This window comes from Ammospiza nelsoni, chromosome Z, assembly GCF_027579445.1.
Source record: "Ammospiza nelsoni isolate bAmmNel1 chromosome Z, bAmmNel1.pri, whole genome shotgun sequence".
NCBI classification, from domain to species: Eukaryota; Metazoa; Chordata; class Aves; order Passeriformes; family Passerellidae; genus Ammospiza; species Ammospiza nelsoni.
In genome coordinates, this window is record NC_080669.1 from 76,460,881 (window position 1) to 76,487,820 (window position 26,940).

At 37.7% G+C, this 26,940-nt stretch overlaps 1 protein-coding gene and 1 long non-coding RNA gene across 9 annotated transcripts in view; one reads left to right on the forward strand and one right to left on the reverse strand.

Moving 5' to 3' along the window:
* NIPBL (NIPBL cohesin loading factor) overlaps positions 1 to 6,994 on the reverse strand; it is a 147,764-nt gene extending 140,770 nt beyond the window's left edge. Inside the window, exon 1 of one of the 7 annotated variants that reach the window (XM_059492651.1) lies at positions 6,896 to 6,994. The gene's annotated coding sequence lies outside the window, so the exon portion shown is untranslated. Of the gene's footprint in view, positions 1 to 5,481; positions 6,069 to 6,895 lie in introns of those variants that run through there. The other 6 variants (XM_059492650.1, XM_059492654.1, XM_059492656.1 and 3 more) reach the window with 6 other exon arrangements.
* An 8,188-nt stretch (positions 6,995 to 15,182) lies between these two features.
* Positions 15,183 to 26,174, forward strand: LOC132086763 (uncharacterized). 2 transcript variants are annotated; one of them, XR_009420439.1, is made up of 4 exons: positions 15,183 to 17,725; positions 18,284 to 19,919; positions 25,086 to 25,279; positions 25,624 to 26,174. It is a non-coding gene; the product is annotated as an uncharacterized LOC132086763 (long non-coding RNA). The 2 variants fall into 2 exon arrangements; XR_009420438.1 differs by having other exon boundaries at positions 18,284 to 18,527.
* Positions 26,175 to 26,940: the final 766 nt, after the last annotated feature.

Consider the following 26,940-nt stretch of genomic DNA (forward strand, 5'->3'; position numbering starts at 1 on the left):
TCGCAGCGGTCTGACCACTGGGCGAAGAGGTGGGCTCTCAAGCACTCTCATCAAGTGCAACAATTATCAGGCCAAGAGCCAGAGCTCCATCCCCAAGAATCCCAACCCCATGCTTAGGATACCTTCCAACAGGAACTAGCAATCCTAGAGAGGAACAGTAACATTTTGTATCTCTGTGTTCAATATTGGAGCCACAACAGTTAATTACTGCGCGATTTGAGTTAATGATCTGCCCTGTTCTCTCCCAAATAAACTTTAAGAGATAGAGGATGATTCTTTTTTAGGTTCTCAGGACAGGCAGTCCGGTTTTTTCCAACTGTTGCCATGATCAAAAGAGTTGAAATTTAATAGATATTTAAGGCCTCCAGTGAAAAACCATTCTATACTTAGGGTTTCAAGAGGAGAAACAATGAGCCTAACAAGTTGAAGTGCAGAACATACATGACCACAAACAAGACGAACAAAAACAATGTTATGAACTTCCTAAGTGCTGTAAAGTAACTTTAAAAATCTGAAGAGTAAAGTATGTCACAATAGATAAGATTTATAAGCTTTTAAAATTCACTATTTTGATTCCATTGCAGTCTTTCATCTGTAAAATAGAAAAAAATCTTTTACAGATGTGCAAAAACAAAACTCTCTGAAGTCTGCACCTTGTTTTGAGATAACTCTACAAATTAAAATATGAAAACACTTCAGCCTTCCTGAGTGACTGGGATGTACACAGCAGGTAATAAGGCAACAGGGTACACACTGAATGATAAGTACATAAACTAGGTTATAAGAGTGGTCAGCTGGCATTTCACATGCACTGGATGAGGCACTGAACTGGGGCTGCAAGGGAAGGGTTGAATACTGTGGGCAGTTAAAGGCCCAGCTCCTCACTTGGCTGTTTCCTTACAGTACTCCCTTATTTTGCAGCCTAGGGTTCTCTGACACTGTTCCTCTAAAACGCATTGCATGTCTACACATACACGCTGCTACAAAAACCAGAGCACTTCAAATCAAACCCCAGCAATAAAATGAAAAATTTAATTATCTACTCATATAAAAAGAATCTGAGATCTCTGATTACTTACACTTAAAATTGATACAAATTCTAAAGGCCATAAAATAAACTTATTCTAGAATTTTTTATGACTTCAGCATGAAAACTGGTCTTGGATATTTACATTCTTTTGAAGTTATTTGTGCAGACTAAGTAATCACCTTAAAATACAGTATTAACAACCATATTCAATCTGACTGGAATCCCTTTTAGTTTCCACATACAGATGGGCCAAAATCCTTTCTTCCCTTCCTTTTGCTGGGGAGATTTTCTATGGCTAACAGCAGGGACAAGAACTGAAACACAAATCACAGGTCCTGCACAATCTCCTCAAACTCAATTTCCTTACTCATGGAACGTCATACATGTCAATGTAAAGCGCTTTTTTAACACCTTTTGGGAGTCAGGATCAGCTACTAAAAAGTATGTTTGCAATACAAAGAAAATAAAAATATAAATGTACATGAGTTATATTAAGGAGTTTGCAATTGTCAAACACTTATTTTCTTAATTTCAAGAATACTTTTTCATTATTAAAAGAGATCATTATTGTATAGAGTTATTAGCAACAATACACAGGTATAACCAATTTCAAGCATATCCTTGCAGATATCTCTTTACAACTAAGTGCTCATTACTGCTGATGTTTCAAAATCAGAAGCTAACCTAACCTGAATTACTTCTAATAAAGGCAAATGAAAAACAAGATCTAAAATAAGTGGTATGATACTGAAATGGCCATTCTTTCCAATGTTAAATATTCTTAGTGTTTTGTGATACTAAATAACCACCCTAACACCTGAAGACCCACCTCACACCTACCAGTCAACGAATTCTAAAGCTGCAACTACTCATGTTTTTCTGATTAAGTATGTCCATGGTTGTTATCCAAATTACACACATTCATGAATATTACCCACTCCTCTAGCATACTTTCTAGAAATTATAAAGTTGTGAATTTGAAGACTTGATTTCTTTCCTAGATCTAGATATTCAGGATAAAAGTAGATATTTTTCTCTCTAGTTACAGCAATTATCCAGAAGTTTCATATGTCTTGTGCAATTTTTAAGAAATATTAACATAAATTTGGTATAATCAGTTTAACATTTTGTAATATAATAGACATGAAAGTCCAGTTGCCACAGAACATATAAAAACAGGAATAGAATCTCTAGCTTAAATCAATCCACATTTTTTACCTAGTATCGTCCAAAATATTGTTTATTTATATTGTAGAGAACTATATACACAAAACATTTAGGATTAAAGTTATATTACCTTAACAATCACTAACAAACAAATTAACAAAACAACACAAGCAAACAAAAAGTTTCTCTCCTAAGGAAATTACTATCTATGGCCTTGATTCTGCAAGAAGAGTTGTATGAACATTTATGTACATGGAGTCTCAAGCATAAGGTTTAATGGGGTACCTGTGCTCTTATGTAGAATAATGATTTTCAAAAGGGCTTAGGTATATAATTTGGCTTCTCTGATCTGTCGGTTGCTTCTAAGTCAAAACTTAAACATTGCAAATTTAAAAAAAAATTATTTTACTGACATTTCTGTTTCTATGTTTTGATTTTTAAAAAGTATAAAACCAGCTTTAATCAACAGCTAAAGATTTCAGGAAGGGATTTTTGTTGGAATAACCTTAGGTAAAATGTTCAAGAAGTTGAGAGGAAAAAAACAACTTGTGTAGAGGAAGTAAATTCAAAATGCAAAAAGCAGGAAAAAGTACAAAATAAAATGTAGAAATAAGCATTTTTCTCTTTTTGATAAAATAATAGTTACAACTAACATCTCAAGAATAATTAATTTTGTATTTCCATAACATCACTAAAATAAATACATTGTCCTTAGGCAGCTAGCTGTTGTGATAAACACTTAGTAGAAACTCTTAACATCAGGGAAAAAGTAGTATGAAAATGCCACAAGCCTGCTTCACGTATGCACACACACACTCTCAAATATGCTAAAACATGCAACTCAAAAGAAAAATAAGTCCTCTTATAAATATCTCAACTTTAAATATTTCTGTAAAACTATATAAACTGATCAAGCAACTAATTCACGACTAACCTCATACAGCTCATAAGAACAAACCCAAAAAACTAATTACAAATAAAAACAGACATCTTATATTTCCCTTTATAAATACAACTATTCTTCATTCCAGAAAAGTCCATCCGTTCCAGTTAAAAAAAAAAAAAAAAAAAAAAAAAGATAAAAAGAAAAAAAAAAAAAAAGGGTGCTGTAAACACAACCACACAACCCTGGCAAGATAAACTTGACAGGAACTGTGTAACTACAGTAGCTCATTTCCTGCTCATATCGAGAATATTTAAAGCAACCCTCCTTAAATGAAAAATCAGTCAGAAAAGTTCACTACTGTTAGCTTAACAAACACATTCTTCTTATAACGGCAGCTGCCTGAAACACAGACGCAAGAAATGCTATGGCTGTAATGTCGCTTCCTGATGATGAAAACTACCCAAGAACTACAACTACTTCTGCACAGTCCTTTCTTTCCTGCGAAACAGAGTTACACTCGGTCTCCACGCACACTACAGGGCAAAAGCAAACAGCAACTCCGCTGTTACACACCGAGGTGGGGACAGTTAGAGACGACTAGTGGCTCCCTCTGCATCTCACAAAGTTTAAAAATAAAAAGCTGCTTTTTCGAACTGTAAATGGTTCCTCTCCACGCACGTAGGCCTGAGGCCCTGTTGCAAACAGTGTCTAACAGGACCAGGCAGCACAAAGACAGGAATGGGAGATTAGTGGGAGGAAGGGAGGCCGGGATTGGGGCTCAGCAGGATCTTCTGGCTTTTTAAAATTCAAACTGCTCCCTGACCAATACAAATCACGGACACGCTACTGACTACTACACGGATTTACAGCATTAAAAACACGCCTTCTACGTGACAGCTATATTAACTTCACCCTTTTAAACATGTATCAGGGCACGCAGGAGGCACGATAGCAGAGTTTCATTTACAAGACTCTGAACACAATGCATCAGAAAGTTACTCTATTAGATATAGTAACCATGTTTTATAACAGCAAATCTACCTGAACAACTAAAAATCCTGCTGAAAATGTAACAAATATCAACAATCATTTGCCACTAACAAAATTCCTCTCTACTAGGATGAAAACTTTGTATCTTAAAATTTCCTGCAGCGATGTAATTTCTGTAGAAGCATTTTTATTAGTTCACAGGGCGTTTGTTTATATGTGCCGGAGTTTTTAGCAACATTTACAACTCTACCATTTATAAGTACAAGATTTACTTTATTGTAAATCAGCTACTAGTTATTTATAAAGACCTGAGACTAATAAACAGTCATTTTCAAAACACAGTTGACCTGTAAAAATTACACCTAATTACATATTCAAATATCATGGACACAAACAGCCAATAACAACCTCAGGATCTCAAAGTGATACAGCCTGACAAGATGACACTTTTTAAGATTCCTCACACTTCACATAAATAAATTTAGATGTGACTCTCAAGTACTTTGGTTAAGATCTCAACCTCACCTTGGTCCCTTAAATGTCACAAACACAGCACTTTACACACGATCCCTTGCCTGTTTTCCGTTTGCTAGAAGCAGAAAATGGTATTTCTTCCTTTAACATACATTCCTGTAGCGTATACAGGACACAGACACCAAAATTGTGCGGAATACCTAATATAATATGCTATGCTATCTGTATTTCTTGGGTCTGCAGGTGTTCGTGTTGTGTCAATCATCCTTCAAGCACTATTTTATGCTATAAATATACTAAGTCATTAACATACTAATCAATAATGTTATTTAGAAATGAAACATCTGCAAATTATAAAACCAAAAGCATTTAAACTTTTGAATGTTCAGAACACACTTGGTTAGAAGAACAAGGTAATAGCAAAGACAAGTGGCATTTTTGTTCCTGAGTATTTACATTGTCTCTCCTCCCCTATGCCTCCACTTCTGCCCCACTTCAGAGGGCTGTCTGCTCTGGGACCCTTCCTTGCCCTAGGTGAAGTTGTAAATATGGGAAAGGATCAGTGCACATTTGCGACTAAATGTATTGTTTCCTCCTCCTCCTCCTGCTCTTTTCGGGTTGAGGCCTGTCACTGAGCAGCCGCTTCGCCTTTCTAATCCCCGAGCTGGAGTAAAGGCGCTGGCCGGCGGGCCTGCGCCCTCCGCCGGGCCTGGGCCTCCCGGCAGCCCGGCACGAACCAACCTCCTCCGCCAAACCCGACCGAGCAGGAAGGGGGGCTGCGAAATAAACACCTCCGGTTGCCACTTACTCCCCTCTACCCCGGATAACAGCTAATCCCCTCTGCTCCCGGCAGTGCTGGGCCGCTGGGCTGAGAGGCCCGGCCCGCTGCTGGCGAGGGCAGGGAGGGGAAGGGGAGACAAGGAGGGGGGATTACCTGAGCAAATCGGCGTCTGAATCCAACGAGAATCCGAGAGAGGGGGAGAGAAATCCGCCCCCCTCCCTCCTCAGAGAGGCCGCCGCCGCCGCTGGGCCGCCGCCGCCGCCGCGGAGCAGGAGGAGGAGGGGAGATAATATAACAACAATAATCCGGGCCGGGAGGGGGGCTGGCTCCTCTTCCGTCTCCTCCTCAGTGCAGCGAACATGTAGAGCCGGGGGGTGTGCGGCCGAGGCAAATCCCTTCCCCCCGAGCCTGCTTCACAACATCAACACGGGTCGGGCCGCGCCGCGCCGAACCGGTTCCGAGCCGGGGAGAGCGGAGGGTGGCCCAGGGGCAGCGCTGCCAAGGGGCCGCCGCCGCCGCCGCCGCCGCTCCCTCCGAGAGTGCGAGCGCAGGAGGGCGGGGAGGGGCGGCCTGGGCACGGTGAGTCGGTACCGAGCGGGGGGGCAGAGGGAGAGAAGGGCGAGGAGGAGGAGGAGGAGGGGGAAGGATCCTCTGTGTGTCTCTCTCGCTCCCTCTCAGAACAAAATGCCGACCGGAAGTGCAGCGGCAGGAATGACTCCCTCCACCGGCGCCAAACACCAGCAACCTCCCCCTTCCCTCCGCTGCCTCCTCCTCGCCCGAACGCTCCCTCGCTCCACCAGCGCCGCTTCCGCCGCTGCAGCTGGAGGGGCTCCCTTGCCTCGCCTCTCCCGGCAGAGCCTCCCCTGCGTAGCTCCTCTCCCTGCTGCACGACCTTCTCTTTTTCCCCCCCTTTTTTTAATTTTCTCTCTCATCCCGGCCTTTTGGTGCGCGGAACGAGACCGAAGTTTATGCTTAAGCCTCCGCTGAGGATTTGCGAAGAAGGGATTCTCTCGGAAAAAAATACACGTTTTGGTGTTTATTTTTCTGTCCTGCCTAAGCATGGTGGAGGAGGACTGCAAAAGGCTGCCTCGCAGGAGGCAGACCTGGAAAGGGCTCTTAAACTGAACCCTCAGAGGCGGCAGCCCCTGGAGGTGGGACACTCGCTGGAGTTACTGTCGCCGCTCATGCCCTTTCGGTGTGGATGTGAGAGGCCGCGCCGCAGGAACCGAAACACCCGCTGCTCAAAGCATTGCCGGGGCGAGGGATTTCCAGATGGACATACGAAAAGGGAGTGGCTTTCAAAAACGGGCTTTTTGGACGAGCACCGGGGAAAATGCTGATGTTCAGGTGAAATGTCCTTCGCTGGAGTCTGAGGCTCCACCGCCACTATATTTACTGTAAATATTTTAATTGTGTGTTGTGAAGGAGTGTTTGGAGAAAGAGCATGTCCTAATCTGAAAGACTTTCTGGTGTTCCTCTCTACAGGTAAAACCGAATAATCATAACACAGGATAATAATGGAAAAGCATTTATATCCCATGAAGTAACTATGTCTTTTAGTACTCACTTAATGTCGTTTGCTGCTCAATACTTGGACAAAAATCCTTTCATTTCTAAAGGAAGAACTCCTTGTCTGTCGACTCCAGGAATCAGCTGGACACAGCTGTAAATACCCTGTGACATATAAACACACCCTTTCAGCGCTGGATAAATGTTATTTGCACAAAGGGATAGAATCTTACACCAGTGCACCTGATCTCTCCAATGCTTAGGATTTTTTGAATTGTGCTCTGGTTTTAATATAGACTTCAAATGCTTCTCTTATGCTTAAACTACTACAAAATTCATAATTTTGGATGAATCAAAGTTTGGTTTACAAGGTTGTTTGGTTTTTTTTGGTTTTTTTTTTTAAATACAGAAGTGAAGACGGCACTGGAAAACACGGTAATTCAGCAGTGGAAATACTATTATTCTAATGGCACGTATTAACAGAGACAGAGTAAACTAGGCTCTGAAAAAAATATATTAGATCTTTGTTCCAAGTCAATATAAAGAGTCCCAATCCTATAATCGTTTATGCATTTATAACTTGAAGTTATCAATTCGAAATAAAGGTAAATAATTGGTGTTGCAAATGAAGTGTGTCCTTAAGTCTTCACACTGAATTTAATACATTGCAACTTTGTAACTTAAGGGGAAAACTGTTTACGTTCTCTTGGAAATAAAATATAACTTAAGGAACTACCTATCTGGAGTTCATATAGCATATATATGCATACTTACACATCTATGAATTTCCAGGAAAATGTAATTCTAAAATTACAAAGCTCAGGAATACTATTTCAATCTACTTCTAAGTGATTGTTACCAATTTATATTGATGGAGGCTTTCTGTAATTTTAGTAATCCTATTAAATAATTATTTTTTTCTTAGTTGGTGAATTAATATGTAAATAAAATACAGAACATTGAATTTTTAATTTTCAAATGCCAAATATGTTTTTTTATGGTTCTATGGTCAGGCACAACACCTATTTGATTATGGTTTCAATGAGAATATCACTAGACCATTTAATGCTTTTAAAATACCACTCAACTAAAAGAACTTGTAGAAATGGCTATTTTACTTGACTACTATGCTGTATTACCTGCACAAGAGAACAACTAATTTAAACCATTAAGAGAGAAGGTGGTGTGTAACACACATGAGCAAATCAGGATTTTATTTTCCTTAAGGGAAATAAAATATTTTTATTCCGCTTTTAAAAATGAAAGATCAAATCCTTTGACTGCATTCAGACAAGCAGTTCCTTGTATTCTGCTTCAAAAGCTCACTCACAACAATCTATTGCAGAATGGATGTTCACTATATTCCTAAAAGCACTGTAGTATGCATAGGGTTCATGTCATTATGCCTGAAATGACCAGAGAAGTGATAAATCAAGTATTTCAGATTACCTGATAACTGCTGCAAAAGCCTTTACACCTTATTTCTGTTCCAGGCCTTAGTCATGGGGTGGGGATAGCCCTAATCTCTATGGGAGGAGCTATGCAGCCATGCAACCATGACTGTAGCACACTAAGGAGCATAAACTGCATGAACAAAGCTGGTTGCAGTGTGGAGAAGGGCAGAGCTCTCTGAATTCCCCGGGCAAATCCACACCTATGTAGTCTAGAAAATGAACTGCAAGTTTCAGGGTAAAAGTTTTAGAACCTAATCCTGCTCCCTTTGATGTCCAGGGCAAATGCATCTTTTGCCCAAAACAAATGACTGAGTTCCCATAACTTTAAGCTATTTGTCCAGTCTGTTACTTCAGACTCGTTTTTTGTTCTTCAAAGTAAATCTTAATTCAAAAGGCAGGAATTAAAGATATTCATGGAGAGAGCACTCAAATAATTTTCACAAAATATATGGAAAGCTGTAGGTATGTCTCTTGCTGCTGTTTACAACTGCTGCTGCTGTGTACTGAGATAAGCTTTATAAATGCAAAGATAGCATTGCTCAAAGTAGAGAAGGGACCTCTTTTGCCCTCCTCACTCTGATGTTAACTTCCCTGAATGCTACATATTGTTATTCAGCTTCATAAATTATGGACACCATGTAATACTGGAGTAAAAATACACCTGGCACCAATGTTTTCTTAGATATGATTGTTGTAATTTGATTTTTTTCTGTAGAATAAATGAAAAATGCATTGGTTTTTACCGTTTTTGTCTCTTTAAGGGCCAGTATAACATTCAAGTACCTGTCATTTTAAGTTATGTGATGCACTAGCACTGTGCATTCTGTTTACCTCCTAGTAATTTACAGGTACGTATATTACCCATATTACAGTATATGTATTGCCAGGTAGATTTTTAAAATAATTAGGACATGTCAGTAAAATATATTTTTAAATTAAGACTATTTATTTTATATACCCTCTCAATTGGACAGAACTTTCCTATAAAAAGGAAAGTTATTATCTCTATACAGTAACACAATCATTAGCTATATCATCCTAAATTTAAGTACTCTATTTAGAATCTGGTGTTAAGGCTGGATCACACAGTGATTAGGAAGAATTTAATAATGTACACTGTATGACAAGTAATACAAAGTTATGTTCTTTGCATTGCCTTTAGTTCACAGAACAAATAATAACACCATGTAACTGTAAATTGACTGGGAGATATTCTGTGAAAAGTAAGCAATCTGAATATGAAACTCACAGTGGTACACGTTAAATAAAAAGCCAGAGAAGCCAGAGGAGTCAAATATTTGTATGGTTACTTGCTTTAAGTTTACAACTTCATGGAAACTACTGATTTTTATTTCTTTTTCCTGGTAAGCCATATGGAGGTAGTATTTTTTCCTTCTTCTAATTATTTAGCTTAATTGACTAACAGGAATTTAATATTAAATTAAATGGTACTGTTTCATTTTAAGTGACTCTCTACCACATTAAGAATGAGCTTCTGTTTGTACACAGTATGAATTCTACGGCAGGCATATATTAAAATGTACAGTAATGTTTCTATGGAGAAAAAATGAGAAGACAAAACTCTGGTACTTTAATTTGAATGTTAAAGTAAACTGTGAATGTGGACATTCATCTTCTGGCAAAGGACTGAAGTTAAAAATTGGCCTTAAGGGTTGTTGTATTCAGCTCTGTATTCATAAAGTCATACTTGTATGCATTAAAAAAGTTAAGAATATCATAACATACCTTGCCATTCCATTTTGAATGAACTTGCCAGAAAAAGAAGATTTAAAACAGAGATATGCCTATCTATATAGCGTATGTTAAAAAAAGTGTCTTGGGCTCAGGCCTTTAAAAACTGCTTCCTTGGAAGAGAGAACTTTCTGATTCTTCAGAAGTGTTAATTATCCTCAGCGAAATCATGAAATGGCTACGTATAAATATAGGTTAAACATGCCTGGGACTGTTCTCTGGCATTGGAGCTTGCAGCCACCAAATGTTCCACGTTTTACCCAGGATAGTCACATGCATGTTTTGCCCATTGAGAATGGGTTATGACCAACACTAATGTCTAAATTGTGCACAGGAATTGTCTGGGAAAGTGCAAGCTGGCATGCTTTGAGCCTGTGCCAAGGTCTGTTCGAAGAGATGTGCAATTTTTAGACAGATTATTTCCAATGTCCATGTATGTTCCATTTATGTTGCATTTTAGAGACACGCCTAAAGCAATCTTCTCAAAGTGACTTGACAAAAGGAGAAGAAACTGTAAGAAGAAACTGTAGTTCTCCATCTAGGGATAGATCACATTCACATTTCTAATTATTTTTTTATTCAAGCAATTAATAACCTTATAATTATTCAGAAATCTGATAAAAGAAAGTTCATTGAAATTTGGCTATCAGTTGAAAAATTTGTTCATATGATGACATTTTAAAAAGTCCTACACAGTGTCTAAACTAGACTTCTAACCTGTAGCAGATGTCCCTCTTGGTTTAGACATCCTGTGGCCTTTACAAAAGGATGTTACAGTGGGACTGGGAGGAGAAAACATATAGTGCAATAAAATTAAATGAGCACAAGTAACTTTTGCACTCTTTTGGGTTATGGCTGTCAACATCAATTTGTAATGAAAATTACTTCTGAAGTGTAATTTATTGATTTTAAGATAAGAAAAGGAGTAAGGATAAATAAAACATCATCTGTTATTTTCTGAATGCCGAATATTCCATTTATATAACTTTCATTCTTTTTTTTTTTTTTTTAATGTATCTGGACATGTGCTGGAAATTTGCTTCTCAGCATGGCCACAGGGATGAATAGCACTGCATCTACTTTGTCAGGACTTTAGAAGATGTGTGGATGCTCCATTAGTGAACCAGAAAGCAGTATAAATTTATCACTTATTTAATTTCTCACAAACTTGCAATACTGTGCATTCTGAAGCACAAAGCCTTTTTAAAATTTCTGGTTTAACTTTTGACAGGGACAATAGTGGTCCAGAAAACTGAGCTGTTGACCTGGAGAAACCCAAATTAAATGCAAATATATGTCTCTGGCTAGATGATGCAGCTTAAAAATCAGATCAAAATTATCTATTTATGAAAAAATATCCTTTTCTGGATCATGATGTATTTAAATTCCTGGTTTTGATGTTTACATTTCTGTATTTATCCTCCCACAATTTTAAAATACATATTCAACTTCTTAACGTTTCTTAAACATAATTCATCTATTAAAAGATGAATTCACCATAGGAAATTTTTGTCTCAAAGGTATACAGTTGGAGAAAAAACACACTAAGCATAAGCAGTTTCCTTAAAGCTTATAGTTTAAGTGGAAATAATTTTAAAAGTGTGACGATAATGAAAGACCACTAGTGTACGCAGCATTGTAAATTTGTAGTTCTGAATTATTATTGTACATTTGGTAGGTTTGCCAACTTTTTCTACTGTTGATTGCATTCCAGTGCAAGTAGTCATATGAAAAATGATACAGTGACTCTCTTGAGGAGGCTGTGATCTCTATACCTGTGCTACTGCTAGTATTGTTTTCCATGCTGGATTCAATTTATTAACATGGTCTGCCATGGATAAAATTGCTGTTAGATAAAATGCATTACAGCTAATTGTCATAGGCAGCGCTCTTCAAAATCACTGTAAGAAGTAGTTTAACTTTCTGAAAAAAAAAAAAAAGAACCAGTTTCCACAAGAATATGGGTGCATGTCACCACCGAAAACAAAGACACGCGGTTGGCACATGTTTTGTTGGATATTTGAGGATAGGCATGTGTGAGAAAAAGAGATGTAAAATGCCATAGAAACAGATGCAGAGAAGACACAGATACCCATACACAGGCCTGAGCAATCACTGGGAATGTAGCTGTAAGAAAAGCAGAGCAAGAGAGGTTCAAGATGACTATCAACCAAGAAGGAGCTGAGACTTTGAGTGAAACATTCACATGGTTTCAGAGAAAAAGAATGTACACACAATCTTTATAAACAGAGTGCATCAAAGCATCTGATGCCATCTCTTTTTTCTGACCAAAAACACTACATTAACCAAGTCAAATTAAGTAAGAATACACTGCCAATTTTAATGACAGTTGCTTTCTAAATAGATCCATAAATTACAATAACCCAACAGCTTTCAAAATATGCATTTCCCTATCAGGAAAATATGTGCAGACATGCCACAAAATACTTTATATACTTTAATTCACTAGACTTTTTCCTAAACTTACTCATTACTTTCTTACCTTCCATTGCTGTTTCCCCTCTTTTCCAGACTTAAGAAAGCCTTTTGTTTATTTCAGGCTACACTAGTGATTAGTCTCCTCTGGTTAAAGTGCTTTTTTCCTCCTGCATTTCCTTGGGCAATGTTTATCTTTTCTTTGCCATTAGGCTGTGTTTTCCCTATCCTTTTGAATTGTTTCCTTCTTACTTGCTCCCAAAGGTTAGAGGCAGCATATAAAAGCCCTTACTTTATTTTCCTATTTTGATTTTTCTTCATTGCCAAATAATCCATTATGTGAACCTCTATCTGCTTCACTTAAACAATCACTGGCTTAAAAAGAGGATGTTTCTATCTATATCTATATAGATAGAGTCTATAAATCTCTGTCTATCTCTATAACAAATTATCTTACTGGGTTTATTTTTTTCTTATACATCACGTTTACAGAATACCCAAATGCCCAAAGAAGAATGCACTATGAGTAGAAAGTGAGTGAAAAACCGACTTTGGTGGGAATGCCATTTTAATAGTGTAGAAAAGGAATTTGTGATTGAATAATGTATGGATAAAAAGTTCAGTCAAATAAGGAATAATTTACTGGCAAAGAGATTATTTGTGAAAGCCATGCTATAAGTTTCTGTTTGAATTGTAGAATAGCACAAAGAGCACTTACATGAAAAAACTGTCACAAAAATTGTTATATATGTGCAGACCTAAAATTATGATCTTTCCTTTTCTAAATTTTTTCACACCAAATATCATTTATACTAGTGAGGGCAATTTTTTTAAAATTTAAAATGTAAATATTCTGCTGTGTTTATGATTGTCTGCGAGTAACTTTGCGTACTGCTAAACTTGGATGTTGCCTCAATAACTCCAGAAGTACTGAAGTTAACTGTCCAGCCTAGGGTCATGCCAGGTAGGGATAGTACCCATATCTGAGCTTTCCTTAAGAACTAAATTTCATGAAAAATCGATCATATAAAAATTAGTGATAGACAGATGTTTAGGGATGTTTTGGTTTGGTTTTAAAAACTAGATTTATAAAGGTAAATGTGTTTTTTTCTAGTCCATCTGAATTTTATTGGGAAGTATGCTTTATTTTACAGTTAGTCATGATATCCTTATCATCCCCTTATTTTTTATACCCTCTTATAAACACCATCTAGAACTTGAAAAGTGAGAAAAATCCTTGGTATTCCTTCACTGTTGATGATTAACTCAATATATAACATGGCCTACAGGGGAAGGAGTGTCACATACATGTCTGATGGCCTGGGAATAAGGCATTGTTTCATTACCATGGACACTGTGTTACACATCATCCCTGTGATCTTCATGCTGTTTTGAAGTTAGTATAAAACCATGTAACAGCTGAACATTCAAGATCTACCAAACTGATTAACTTTAGCAGTTACACCTTCTTCGTCCTTCTCACTCCTTGAATAATCTTCCCTCCCAGCAATAAAATTGTGTATATTTAAATGAAGATTTTCTTACCAGGCCTCTACCAGCTTTACCCTCTTCTAAAAGCAGTTCAGAGATGTCTATATGAGACTTCTTTATGGCTGGTGTTCTTCACATGTAATAGATATAATCTGTCCAGTTCCCAAAAATTTCATTCAAAATGCTATTTACTGCTGTCAAAATGCCTGAAATAGAAAATGTCATATGTAATTTCTGGGAAGTTATAGAGCTGTAATAACATGGCTATAGGAATACAACTACATGTTTAGGTAGCTGTAGAATAATATTTAATTATTGCCCCTAGAAATTTTGGGAGGGAGGGGGGTTCCACGTGCAGAAATTTTACAGACAACCTCTTAGAACTCCCTATGTGCCAAGGAAAAAATTACAGTACTGTTAATCCAATAGGTTTTTTCTAGCATATACACTTCCCTTTGATTGCAAAAAACATACTGCAACTTTTTAAATTAAACACTATTTTTGGCAATGTAGAGCTCAGGAAAGACTCTGGGTTGCTAGTCCATAGCACTGAGATCCTCATTTAGCCACAAAAAAAGCCAGTGCAGGAATAATGATTAAAGCACACTTCCTGGTGCTGTTTCACTGTTGCACCCCCGAGGGACTCGGGTAATAATGTAGTTCAATCTCTCATACATTTCTCTGAAATGTGTGGATTCTCCATCTCTGCTATGTTACCACAGTATTACTGAAACAATACTGCTCGGCTGATACTGAAGAATAATTAGGCAGACAAGAAATTTTCTTATAAATAATACAGAAGAAAATGTTACAAAAATTAAATTTGCTTCTCGAAGACAATGCCCCTCCTATTCCCTCACTGTAAGCTCCAAATTTGTTAATACTGTGTGGTTTTGCTCTACTTTTAAGTTTCAGAGTTTCTCAAAGGAAGTGGGCTTGGCATTTTATAGTTGCCTGGGAAGCACTGCCCATGCTTATGATTCCTCAGAAATATTTTTAGTATGATGGAAAGCTCTCTATCACTAACAGCTGCTTTTAAACCAGCTCCTTTATAAGACTTGAAACACCCTGTTTCCTTTTGTCAGGGTGCAGACCTAAGAACGCGGTTCCTCACTTTCTTAATTCTTACCATTAATAGTAAAAAAAAAAAAAGGCGCTTTTTTCCCCTTTCTATTCTGACATTATTAAGTCGATCCTAAAGAACACGGACAATGTCTTTAAGACACTCCAAAACACTGGTGAGAGCAGATGTCTGAGGACGCCTTCCGCCTGTTCCCGAACCGCCTGGGGCGGATCTCAGCCCCGGCTCTCCAGCACTGCCTGTGAAATCCGGCCGAGTTACTCGCGCTTGTTCTCAGGACTCCCAAACCTGTTTGTCACATCTCTTACACTGGGCTCGGCGCGACCGATTCGATAATTATTTGAGCTAAAGAAAGCCACTGACCCCCTGACCGAGCAGCACCCGGGCTGCTCCGGCCGCTTCCCGCGCCTTTGTCACCTCAGAACCTTCCTGCCGTCACCGCTCTCCTGCCCGCCCTTCCTCCTCTCCTCCCAGTCCCGCTTAGGCAAACAAGGCCTGTTTAAAGCAGCCAGGGAAGAGGAAAACTCTAGCCATGCTGAAAGGAGAAATTAAAGTGTATCTAAAACTCCTAAAGCGCCCTGCGAGCCCCAAACACGCTACCGGGGTGCCGCCTCGCCTCCTCCCTCAGACCGGGCTGAGCGCAACTCGCCCACGCAGGAGAAAAGACGGAGATGCCTTCAGGATTTTACTTCAGGTTCTCCTGTTTTAACTCACAGACCTGCTTCTCATGCTTTATAATGACTGCTTATAGCTTTCCTTTTCGAGTCTTAACATTATCTGGTAGCGAATAATTAGCAATGTGTATGCGGGTCCCCCCTCTCGAGGTAATGGAACAGTCCGCCGGGTTCCAGGCGCCGCGGCTCGTCGTTTAACCCCTTCCCTGCCCATCCCAAGGAATCTGCCTGGCGGAGGCGGAGTGGGGTCCGGCCTCGGGGTCTGATGCGCTGGAGCACCGCGGGCAGCTCAGGGTAGTGAACACACTTCGTACAGGCGGTGTGAAGCGGGGGCAGCGGCCATTCACCCGCAAAACGACCTTAAATGCCATCTGATCAAGTCTTCTAATATGTCTTCTTCGTAGTGTTGTGGAAACGTGTGACAATGTTTAAATAGTAATTGGTGAACTGGGGGAGGGGGCGGGTGTTGTCTTTTTTGTTTGTTTGTTTGCTGGTTTGTTTGTTTCTATGATTCCCAGTGGAGAATTGTGTAGACCCCGTATGGACGGCGCCTACCTGCCCGCCAGGTGAGCATTCTCCCCATCCCTGCAGACGGAGCATCGTCCCCGGAGCATCGTCCCCACGCTCGGCCCGGGGAGCGGCTGCTTTGCTCAGGTGGGCTCAGGCGTGTACGGAAAATCACGCTATGAAAAGCCAGCGTCCATAAAGGAGACAGAGGAGTCCTGCAACTTTATTCGCATGATGGCAGAGAGTCCACCCGGGCACACGCCCGCCGGGTTTCTCTCTCGCGGTTTTAGAGGACGCGGCCTTCTTTTATCCTAAACTCCCGGCTGCGTGTTGCCTTCTTCCTTCTCCCACCAGCTGAGGTACTAGGAAAGTACAGCCTTCCCGGGCCACCTACCACATATTCCCCCTTGAACCTGTCATTTTACCCCAAATTTCGGAAGCTGAGGCTTGCGCGGACCCTTGCCTGTTTCAGGAGCTGTCTGGGATCTGTAACAAACCTTCCCCTTGAAGTCAGTAGACGTAGTAAAACTCATTTCTAAGACGTTAACACCCATTCCTTCACCCATAGAATTGTTTGTAAAGATATTAGCACTCATCTTTCCTACCTGTCACCTCTCAGAAGCTCTTCAGCAATAACTGGAGAAATGGAGGTGTCCTGACCCTGAGTGCTGGGGTCCCAATCTGCCTTTCCCAATTTAAGCACTTAAATATCTAAGGTAAGATGGTATGGGGTTTTGACATACAGTCTTTCCCAACTGCAGTTGCTGGGAGATTAAAGAAAATTGTAAATTTTGTACTAACTTTTAAAAATAGTGTTATGCAAAGAGTCATTGAGCTGAAATTTCCAGGGTTTGTCTTTTTTCTTTTGTTCTCAGTTCCTGCTTCTCCTTAACTCCAAGTAGCAGTTCAATCCCTCAAAGTTTTCTAAACAAAATAAAAATATGTAAAAAACCTTATCATCTTCTTAGCCTCTTCAGTCTATTGCCATATGAAATACAAGAAATTCCATTTCCTTTCCTCACATTATCTCCTAGGGTCACAGTACTGGATCCCTGTGTTGTTTACACAGATGTTAATGCCTACAATTAAACATTTTCCTTTCAGTATCTTCCATCTTTGACAAATTTTCCAGGTCAATATTCCTTCTCAGAACCATACTTTTCCTTTCTTTTCTTTTATTCTTGGATTCTCATAGGATAATGGCCTGAGTCACACTGAACCGTATAGCAAGAGCATTTACATTTTCTAGGAAGAAGGGAAGGAATATAGCTTAAAGTAAGTGCAAGAGGAAATCAGTGATTTTGCTCCAACTTATTAAAGTTAATCTAAATTATTATTTATTAGACCTTCACTGGTAACCGGAAACATGTGGAAAGACTTCTGACAGAAGAAAACTTTTTGCATGAGTGCAGGAGAGCTTTTTCTAGAAACCTCCCAAGTGATATGAATGGATCTACAAATTTGAGTTTCTTGTCTGCTTAAGGCCAGGCAAGGTGAGTTACTTGTGCTGGTGTTTGACAAATCATGAACACTGATATCATAATTTCCTTTAGCATACTAGACATTAAAATATTTAAATTTATTGCTGCTGCATGATTTCTTGTCTGAAAAGTGTTTTGCACTTTCAGTTTATGTTTCAACATCAGCCCTGGATATCTAATCTGGAAAGCACACATGGTGTACAACTGTAAACATGCTCTTCGAAAGTGAAAGTAGAAGCAAATCTAATTTTGCGAAATAACAGCAATAAAATGCAAGATTTTGATTAGAACAAAGTGCAAGTGAGTTTGCTTAGAGTTAGATGAGTTCTTTTAAAAAAGTGTAAAGTAGGTTATTGTATTCACCTAGCGAATTTTGTTGTTTGCTTGTCTTTAATCAAATGTAGGCCCTTCCTTTTCATGCCACAGAATGTTGGGAGCACTGGGAACTTTTGAAGTGGTGTTTGACCTCCTGCCCTTCTCTAGGTAGAAATCTGCTTTTCACTCTAACACTACAGTCTTGCAGGATAGCTACAGTTCTTTGGGGTTTGTGTTTTGTTTGTTTGGTTTCAGGTCTTTTTGTGTGGTGGCGCCCAGGAAGTTGTACTTGAACATGAGGAAGAACTTCTTTACTGTGCAGTGACCAAGCACTGGAACAGGTTACCCGGAGAGGTTGTGGAGTCTCCCCCACTGGAGATATCCAAGCCTGGATACAATCCTATGCCATGTGCCCTGCTTGAGCAGGGATGTTGGACTAGGTGACGCACTGTGGGCCCTTCCAACCTGACCCATTCTGTGGTTCTGTGAATGTATTTAGGTATGAAAATACACAGTTAGGTCAGGAGAAAAATTCTAAATGCTGCATTGATCTGTGAAGATAAGAATGACACTATTTAATAGCTGAAGTCTACTGGAAGTACATACCTCTGCCCCATTAAAATTTTGAGAATAGTTACCTTGTCCCTGAGGAGAAAAACTCTAAATGCTACATACATCTGTGAAGATAAGAATGACACTATTTAATAGCTGAAATCTATTGGAAGTACATACACTATGATACCTCTGCCCCAGTAAAATTTCGAGAATAGTTACCATGTCCCTCTAATGTCACTGAAAATATTAATATAGCTTTTAAATATTAGCCCCACTGGATGTAAAGTTTGTCTTGGAATCAAATTTTCCCTTACTATTTCCCTTACTATTGCATTAGAGTTACTGCTTTAATGTTACAAGAAAGGATAAGTGTGAGAAATCTTTCTCTGTTCTTTGAATGCTTACCCCATAGACATGATTTTTCAAGTAGTTCCTTCTTGTCCTTGTTTCAGGAGTTGAGTAAATTGTTCCCAGTTATTTCCCTAAAATAATTAGGCCGATTTGGTGGCTCATTAATTTTCAATAAACCCATTATTTGTGATGAATCTTTACTCCAAATGTCAGTTAGGGAACAGTTTCTAGTTTTTCACCTCCAAACGTGACATTTATGACGCTCAAAAAAAAAATATGCTGAATGTTTTGGTCCAAGGAGGCAAAAGTTAAAAAAGGTGAGGTATCTAGAGCTCCAAGGTTGTTATTTGGACACACTTAGATGTAAATTCCAGCCTCCTGTCTGGAAGTTAGTTGCTCTCTGGGCACAAAGATTTAGATAAAGCAGGTAGTGTGCAATCCATCAGTTGAGGTTCGGTCAGGAACTCACACTCACGGAGCTCGGGAGCTGTGGAATCGGCAGCAAGGGCTCTTCTCCACTAGATGGGGATGCAGGAGCAGCTCTGGCTTCCCTGTTTCTGCAGCAGCAGCTTCGCCTCCTGGCCATTCACATTCCCACTCGTGAATAGTCCCGTGAAAGTACTTTTAAACCAACTTCTTCCTTCTTTTGTAAAAAGTGAAGACTCTGGTAAGATTTTAAAGAAGGTTGAACTTTACAAAGAGAGAGGAACTGTTCGAGTCCCTCAGTGAATGTGCACAATTTATTAGGACACTTCGGAGGAATGGGTGTTTCAGAAATTTTACATTCTAAGTGGCATGAGTTAGACAGGCTTTTTTCTAACTCCCAGAGAATGCTTTAATTCAGCACATAGCAATCTATCAATCCATGCACCATGAATGATTCTGTGGAAGATCTTAGTTATATCAGAGGCATATTTGTGGAATTGTTTTGGATTTGTAAAGACAGCAGCAAAAGTTGAAGATGCGAATATATTTGGAAACACAGGTAGGTAGTTGTATCAAAAATACATGATATAAACTTTAGGCACCTGGATGGTAAAGGCTGTGGGAAAATAATGGTGAGCATGACATGTAACTAATAGCAATTTAAAGCCTCACACTTCTTTCTCACCTGTGAAACTTCGAGTTTTTTTAAATAAACAGGTAAAAATCCTCCTCAAATGAGCAATTTTATAAGTTGGACTGGTTGCAAAGTAATTCCTCCACAGTTCTTGCTCCCCAGTGGTTTCCATGCTTCTTTATCTTGTTCTCTGCATGTTATCTCAGTGCTTACTCTCCAGGCCTGATTCTTCAAAAAAGATGTGGATTATCTGAGATGCAGACTGCAATCATGAAAATATAGCAAATGGGAAATAGAAACACTGAATAATAAGGTTAATTTGGAAAGCCTTTTTTTGTTAATTGTTTGTGAGGGGCTAAGAAAATTGCTCAGAGAGGTTTAGCAAATAAAAAACTCCCTACACCAAAAAATTTAAATTGGCCTTTGGCACATTTTTTTAATGCTCTACCTAGTTCTCACTGTAATTTCTGCTTCTCATTCAGTTTCTATCTTTATTTTTATTTCTTACCATAGTGTTGCATTTGAGAAAGAATAATTCAAAAGACATCTAGACAGACCCATGAAGACCAGAAAGAAATAATGTTCCAGAGTTTTGTTTCTGAAGTAAAGGATTTTTGGAACCACAGTCTTAGACACCAGATTTCTAAATATAAAACAAATAGATTTAGCAAAGGAAAAAACAAACAAAAAATGGAACATGAACTGTAGAGCAAGTAGGTTAAAGAAATAGTAAAGTAACAGCATTAAAAAAGTAGTTATTATAGAAAGTTGTTAGTGTTGAGCAGATAAGTGATTTTCACATATTTTGATTATGTTTGTCACCTTCTGCCAAATTCATTTGTGCCAGGAATTAACTGACATCTGAAAATATATTTAGTGAAATGTAAGAAATCATACAGAGCATTCTGTTTATTTAGAGTTGGATCCATGAAGATTACATGTAATAGAAAAATTAAGACGTGATCTAGAGTGGTCCAAGACATTTGTGAGAAATTGACTTTAGAAAGCCAAGTTCATTCTTCTCTTTTATCATTACTTATCCACAGGTCCATTATTTGTACTGATCCATGTGTCCACTATTTGCAGGTTTCAGTATCATTTTTACTGCAGTATCAATTTGCCTGCAGTGAACTTTAGGCTTTCTAGGCTGTAGTTCCAAGTACACTGGGAAAAATTTTGTATTAGTAATTTTATTTCATGATAGTTTTTTTGTGATGCAAGAAGAATGGGTTTTACAGGTGAGAAAAAGAAAAATTATTTAAAGCTTTATCTTGAAATAATCAGGTAATATCAATTCAACTAAAGCGACAAAAATAATGACTTTATGCAAAATTTATACAGAAATGCACTGAGGACCAGTCAAAGGCATTTAGAATCTAATTTACTAATCATTGTGATATGTAGAATTGTTGTTATGTAGTTATAATAAATAGAAATATTGTCACTCAGGACTAAAATCTAGTTTATTCTCTTCTGCAATATGATTTGAGTCCCCATCTTTAAGATGGACAGATGTTTATTGCACTTTTTGAATGTATTCTTAAAAATTCCATAAATACAACAATGAATTAATTCTCTTCATATAGTGACTATTCTGTTTTACATCTAGATATTTGGATGAATTAAGAAACCTCCCTATCATGTTTCCCTCTTAAGTAGACTCAGTACATGCAATTGCACACATCATAATTTTCTTCATCAAGAGAATCTGATAATCTGTTGATTATATTCTGTCTTCAGTGATAAATGCATGTATTATGTATTTCCATTTTGAAACCAAAGCAGTTTTTACTACTGCTTTTGGCTAGCATTGACAAAGTAAATTTTTCCATTAAAAAAAGAAGTGGATTAGAATAAAAATAGAGCTGTCTGTAAAATGACTGTGTTTTAGTGTCACTGCGATATTGCTGAACTGGCCACTGAGAAGGGAAATATCTTCTTTCAGACCCAGTCACGGTTACCTGTTGAACAGTGTCAGTGCAAAGCTTGCAATCTTTCCCCCAACAGTGTTTTGACTTGGCAATTTCAACTACCTGGAAGCTATGTAATGTGAAATTTCTAGTTGGAAGCTTTCAGCTCTGTTGAAGGAGAACTATATTCACACGAGAGTGGTTCATTCCTGTCTCATTTTTAACCCCTTCCAGTACTTTAACAGAAACTTCCCTTCTGTCTCTTCAACACTTCTTGCTGGGTCTGGCACAGCCAAATTCTCTACTTTAACTCCAGGGATCTGTCTCATTCATTTATTTAATCTCAGCAAATTTCCGGTGTTCTACTCTGAGGTGTCTAAGCCTTACTCTTGATTGTGAAAAAAACTGTTGTGCTTGTATGAAAGAGAATATATGTGTTATTGTTTATAATAGTTGCTTGTTAGTACAGAATTCCAGCAATCTGTATGGACAATGAGTCAGAAAGCAACCCCCTCACTCTAAATAGCTTACAGTTTAAATAAACAGCCAAGGGAAGAAGGACTGAATGGGAAAATAATGGAAGAGCAGAACAACTGAAGATCTAAGTTGAATGCTTATTTTGTTATGCTGTTTTCTCTTAATTTTGTTACTGCACCTCTCCTTAAAAATGGAGAGTATTTTTTTTTTTTTTGAACTGACAGGGAGATCTGACTTCCATGGGCCTTTAAGGCCCACATACAGATATTAAAGAAAAAAGAACCAACACATAAATACATTTAACAAGTTATTATTTTGATTTTGGAGAACAAATCTGTACATGTTAGTAGACCAATATTATTTCTACAGATTGTTCTAGTGCGCCAGCAGTTGCTTTACTGTTCACTATAAGATTTTTTCAAAAGTACAAACTCTTCCAAATAAACTACTGCACTTCTAAATTTTGTCAGTTTCTGCTAATACAATTTTGTAACAGATTCATTCTGATGATAGAAAGTTTCACAGCAAAGGGTGAAAACAGTTTGCAGCTGTCTTAAAGAATTATTTAGGGCCTGTGCCGTGCCCTAAATGGATAAAACTGCAAATACAAGGTCCATGACCAGGACATTCCCAGATGTATTTCTATTTAGGGTGGTTCTTATACCTAGACTCTTCTGTAATCATATAAAAATGATGTGGAAAGCTTCCCCCAGCAAAGTCTCAGGGAAGGCTAATGGTGCAAGTGCTGCTTTCTTTCTTGCAAAGATAAATCACTCAGTGGGCAAAGTACAGCCTCAGCTGGAGTAAAAATGTTTAATTTGCATACTGCATGTCTGCAGTGGTGAACAGTCCACAGAATTTGGAAGAACTATGTGTTCTGTCTTTTACTTAAGAAAAAGCTAATTTGAAAATTGTACATCTTAGTAGCTATTACAGGCAGTGTGATTTTTCTCTATCTGATCAACAAAAAAGCCTAATAAATAATAACATACTGCTTTATTTTCTGTTTCACTACTGAAGTATATATCCTGCTAGGGAATTTTGCGGCTTGAAATCTGGGTTTTCAGAGAAAATTCTTGCTCATAGTTCTGCAACCATTTAATTTTTCTAAGTTTCCCTATTCTGACTCTGAGTAGCTGGTGCATCAGACATAAGAGGTGTACTGTGCTATTACTGCCAAATCATGTTATTTGTCTCCTAAAGTGTTCACAAGCGATTCATTGAACAAGACATAAAAATAAATACAATAATTTACACAACACATAAGAGTAATATTCAAAAACAAGATGCACTTTCTAGAAAACACAAATTTTAAATTATATTAGTTAAATATCTTACTAATACAGCAATTAAATGAATCATCAAAAAAGAACAAGAGACTTAAAAGATTTTCTTGCTCATCTGTAGATGATCTTAAGGAAATTTTAATGTATGTAAAATGTACGTAAACACTGCGTAATTGTACCAGACTGTCCATTAATTTTTTTTTCTGGTATGATTTAGAAATACAGGCATAAAAACTAATTAGAAATATTTTTTCCTAAGGCAATAACAATATAATAATATAAATACACTTTGACACTGGGATAAATATCTGGCGATTGGGTAGCAATGATATTAGCTCAGCTGGACAACTTCTCAGCATTATTGAGCTGCTGAAAAATTTTGCTTCTAAAATTTGCATCAAATACTTCCTATTTTTAGAAAGGTTCTATTACCCTTAATATTATTACTTTTAACATTTGTTTTAATGCTGTGCATTCACTAGGTTTCAAACCCATGCTGTCATACTGCACTATCAGAAAACCCAGTTAGTAATACATCCACTTGTGAAGTGAGAACAAAAACAAATTAAGCAGATAAAAATCATCCGTTTGACGTAAGAGTAGTTAGGTCTCATGATTCAAATATGAATATAGAATATGAAACCTTATTAGGAATGACAATCAGAGAAGAGGAGTAAGATATTATTTCATATATTGAGGCACACAAGCTTGCTCTGAGCGGCAGAATCTATGAAGTCCATAGTGGTGATAAAAGAGAAAAAACACAAAGGTGCTTTCACGGTCAGCATGAAACATCAGGCAAAGGTGATGAGGCAGATGAAATAATTTCAGACTAGGCTGAACTTTGGTAGAAGTCCAGCATATAACAAGATGCAAAATATTAAAATATTAAGGTCTTGGAATGTGTTGACAACATTTGCTATTTCAGCCCTAAGAAGGAAAACAGGGTGAAATGCATCTGACAGTGAAGTTGTCAGTATAGAGTTCTGGGACAATTTGAAGATGAAAAGTAACACTGATGATTGTGATAATGAAACTATAGAAATCATGATTTCTGGGATGAAAATAAAAGTACTATTAGTAAAAAAATCCTATAGTAAAGGAACAACACAGAATAAAGATCTCAGGATGCCTCAGAAAAAATAACAACCATATTAAGGACAGAAATATGTAAAAGTGAAGAATCTTGGAATAATAAAATAAAAAACATAGGATAGCAAATGACACATTTGCAAAGAAGGGTGAAAGAGTATTGGTAGCTATCCTGAATATCCATCAGAATTGCCATACTACAATCCAATAATCAAGCACAATATTTAGATGTTTAAATAAAAATATCTTCAGTAAGATATATGAAGTAGTACGTCCACTGTGTTTGAAACTGAAAAAGACTAAAATGGAGTGGGTTTTTTTTTCAGTTTTGATGACTGCATTTCATTAAAGTTTTGGACAACTTGAGAATCTGCAGAGAAAAATATGCTGCAAAACATGATGCAGTAAGAACAAGCTGCTGGAAAACATGATATGCCTAACATCTTGAACAAAATATGAACTTTACAAAAATATGAATGAACAAAATAACATAAAATTAATTCTGGCTGTACAACAAAAGGTGGGATGGCTTGTGTTCAAATATGTAAAGTGTATCTGAAAATGGGAAGGCAAACACCTGTGTTTGTTCTGAGACAAAATCAGAGCTCAGTTTGCAGGAAGAAAGATTTATGTTAAGCATTAGAGGGGGAAAAAAAAAAAGAAAAACAAAGCCAGTATTTTCACAATTTGATAATTAAATACTGAAGTAGATGGCCTGGACAGATTGTATTATCTTTATCACTGAAGATTTAAGAACATGTGCCATGAACAGTTTAGATCTTGTCTTTGGGCAAGAGAAATTTGGACAAAAATCAGTTTCCTTTCAATTCTTTCTGATTCTTATATTTTATATCTCCTTTACAGAATGAAGCCAGCTGTGAGAAAAAGGCACAGAGATTAGCAGAGAAAATGAAGACAGTTTTTGTCTGAATTATTGTTCTCTATTAATGAATTTAGAGATTTGCACTGTTATTTTAAAAATAGAAGACCTGCATTTGTAGTCTCCAGCTGGAATATAAGTTTGCAACAAAGAAAAACTAAATTTAATTTCTCTAATGAGACATAGATGATAATAATTTTGTAATAACTAATTGTATTCTGGAGCTAATGGGATTTGTACCTTTTGGAATGTATTTCATGTAGCTCTACAGTAACATTAGGAAAGAAGGTAAAACCTGAACTCTTTTTAAGAAGGACTGATTTGATGTAGTCCTTTTATTTAAAATCCTTGTGATTGTACCTCTTGTGAAGTGATTAACTTCTAATGAATCTGCATCAGGCATCAGCTGCAGAGCATGACTTGTAGATGTGAGCCCTAGGCACTGCAATGACTTCTTGGGCATTGTCTTGACTCTGGTACTACATTTAAAATGCTGAACTATGTTAAATCAAATTTAAAGGATGGAGCTACAGTTAAGAAGCCTTTTTTGCCAATTACACTGTGTGCATTAGTAAATAATAAACTTTATTGCCTTTTAATGGTTGGTTGGTTGATTTTGGTTTGGTTTGGTTTTTTGGTTGTTTGTTTGGTTTGTTTTTTTTCCCTTCAGACCACAGAAACTCATAGATGGTAAAAGTCTTTCTCAAGTTGAGAACTGTAAGGGGTTCGTTAACAAAAGTTGCTGTTGATTAATTTACTTGCTTTTGGTACTTTCTGTAACAGAAAGCTGTGAGCTACATTTCAAACACTATGAGGGTGGTGGGATAGCTGTGATGGTTTAGGGACATAAGCAAACATGAAATTTTTCATGAAAATCAGGGTTGTAGATTTTTAACTGCAATGGTGGCGGTGCTGATGACTATATCATGTAGGTGGGAATTGTAAGCAGCTCCCAGTTTATCTGCCTTCCTTTCTTATGTGGTTTGGGTCTATTCAATTTCAAATAACACATTTCAGTGACTTCTGTCTCTTAGTTAATGGTTATGATTATCATTTTGGTCTGTGCATTTAATGCATTTGCTTAATGAGTTGTTCAGAAATTATAAGGGGCCCAACCCAAAATCCAATACTGTGAGTAAAAATTTCCTGTGCACTTAAAAGGAAATAGGGATAGGCTCTAAAGAGGCTAGCATGGCTTTCATGAGCAGCTTTTGTTCCAACAAGCTGTTACAGTTTTGTTCCTATGTCATATAACACAATCTTTGTATGTTAGTGATACTAGCAAAGACAGAGAGCATAGG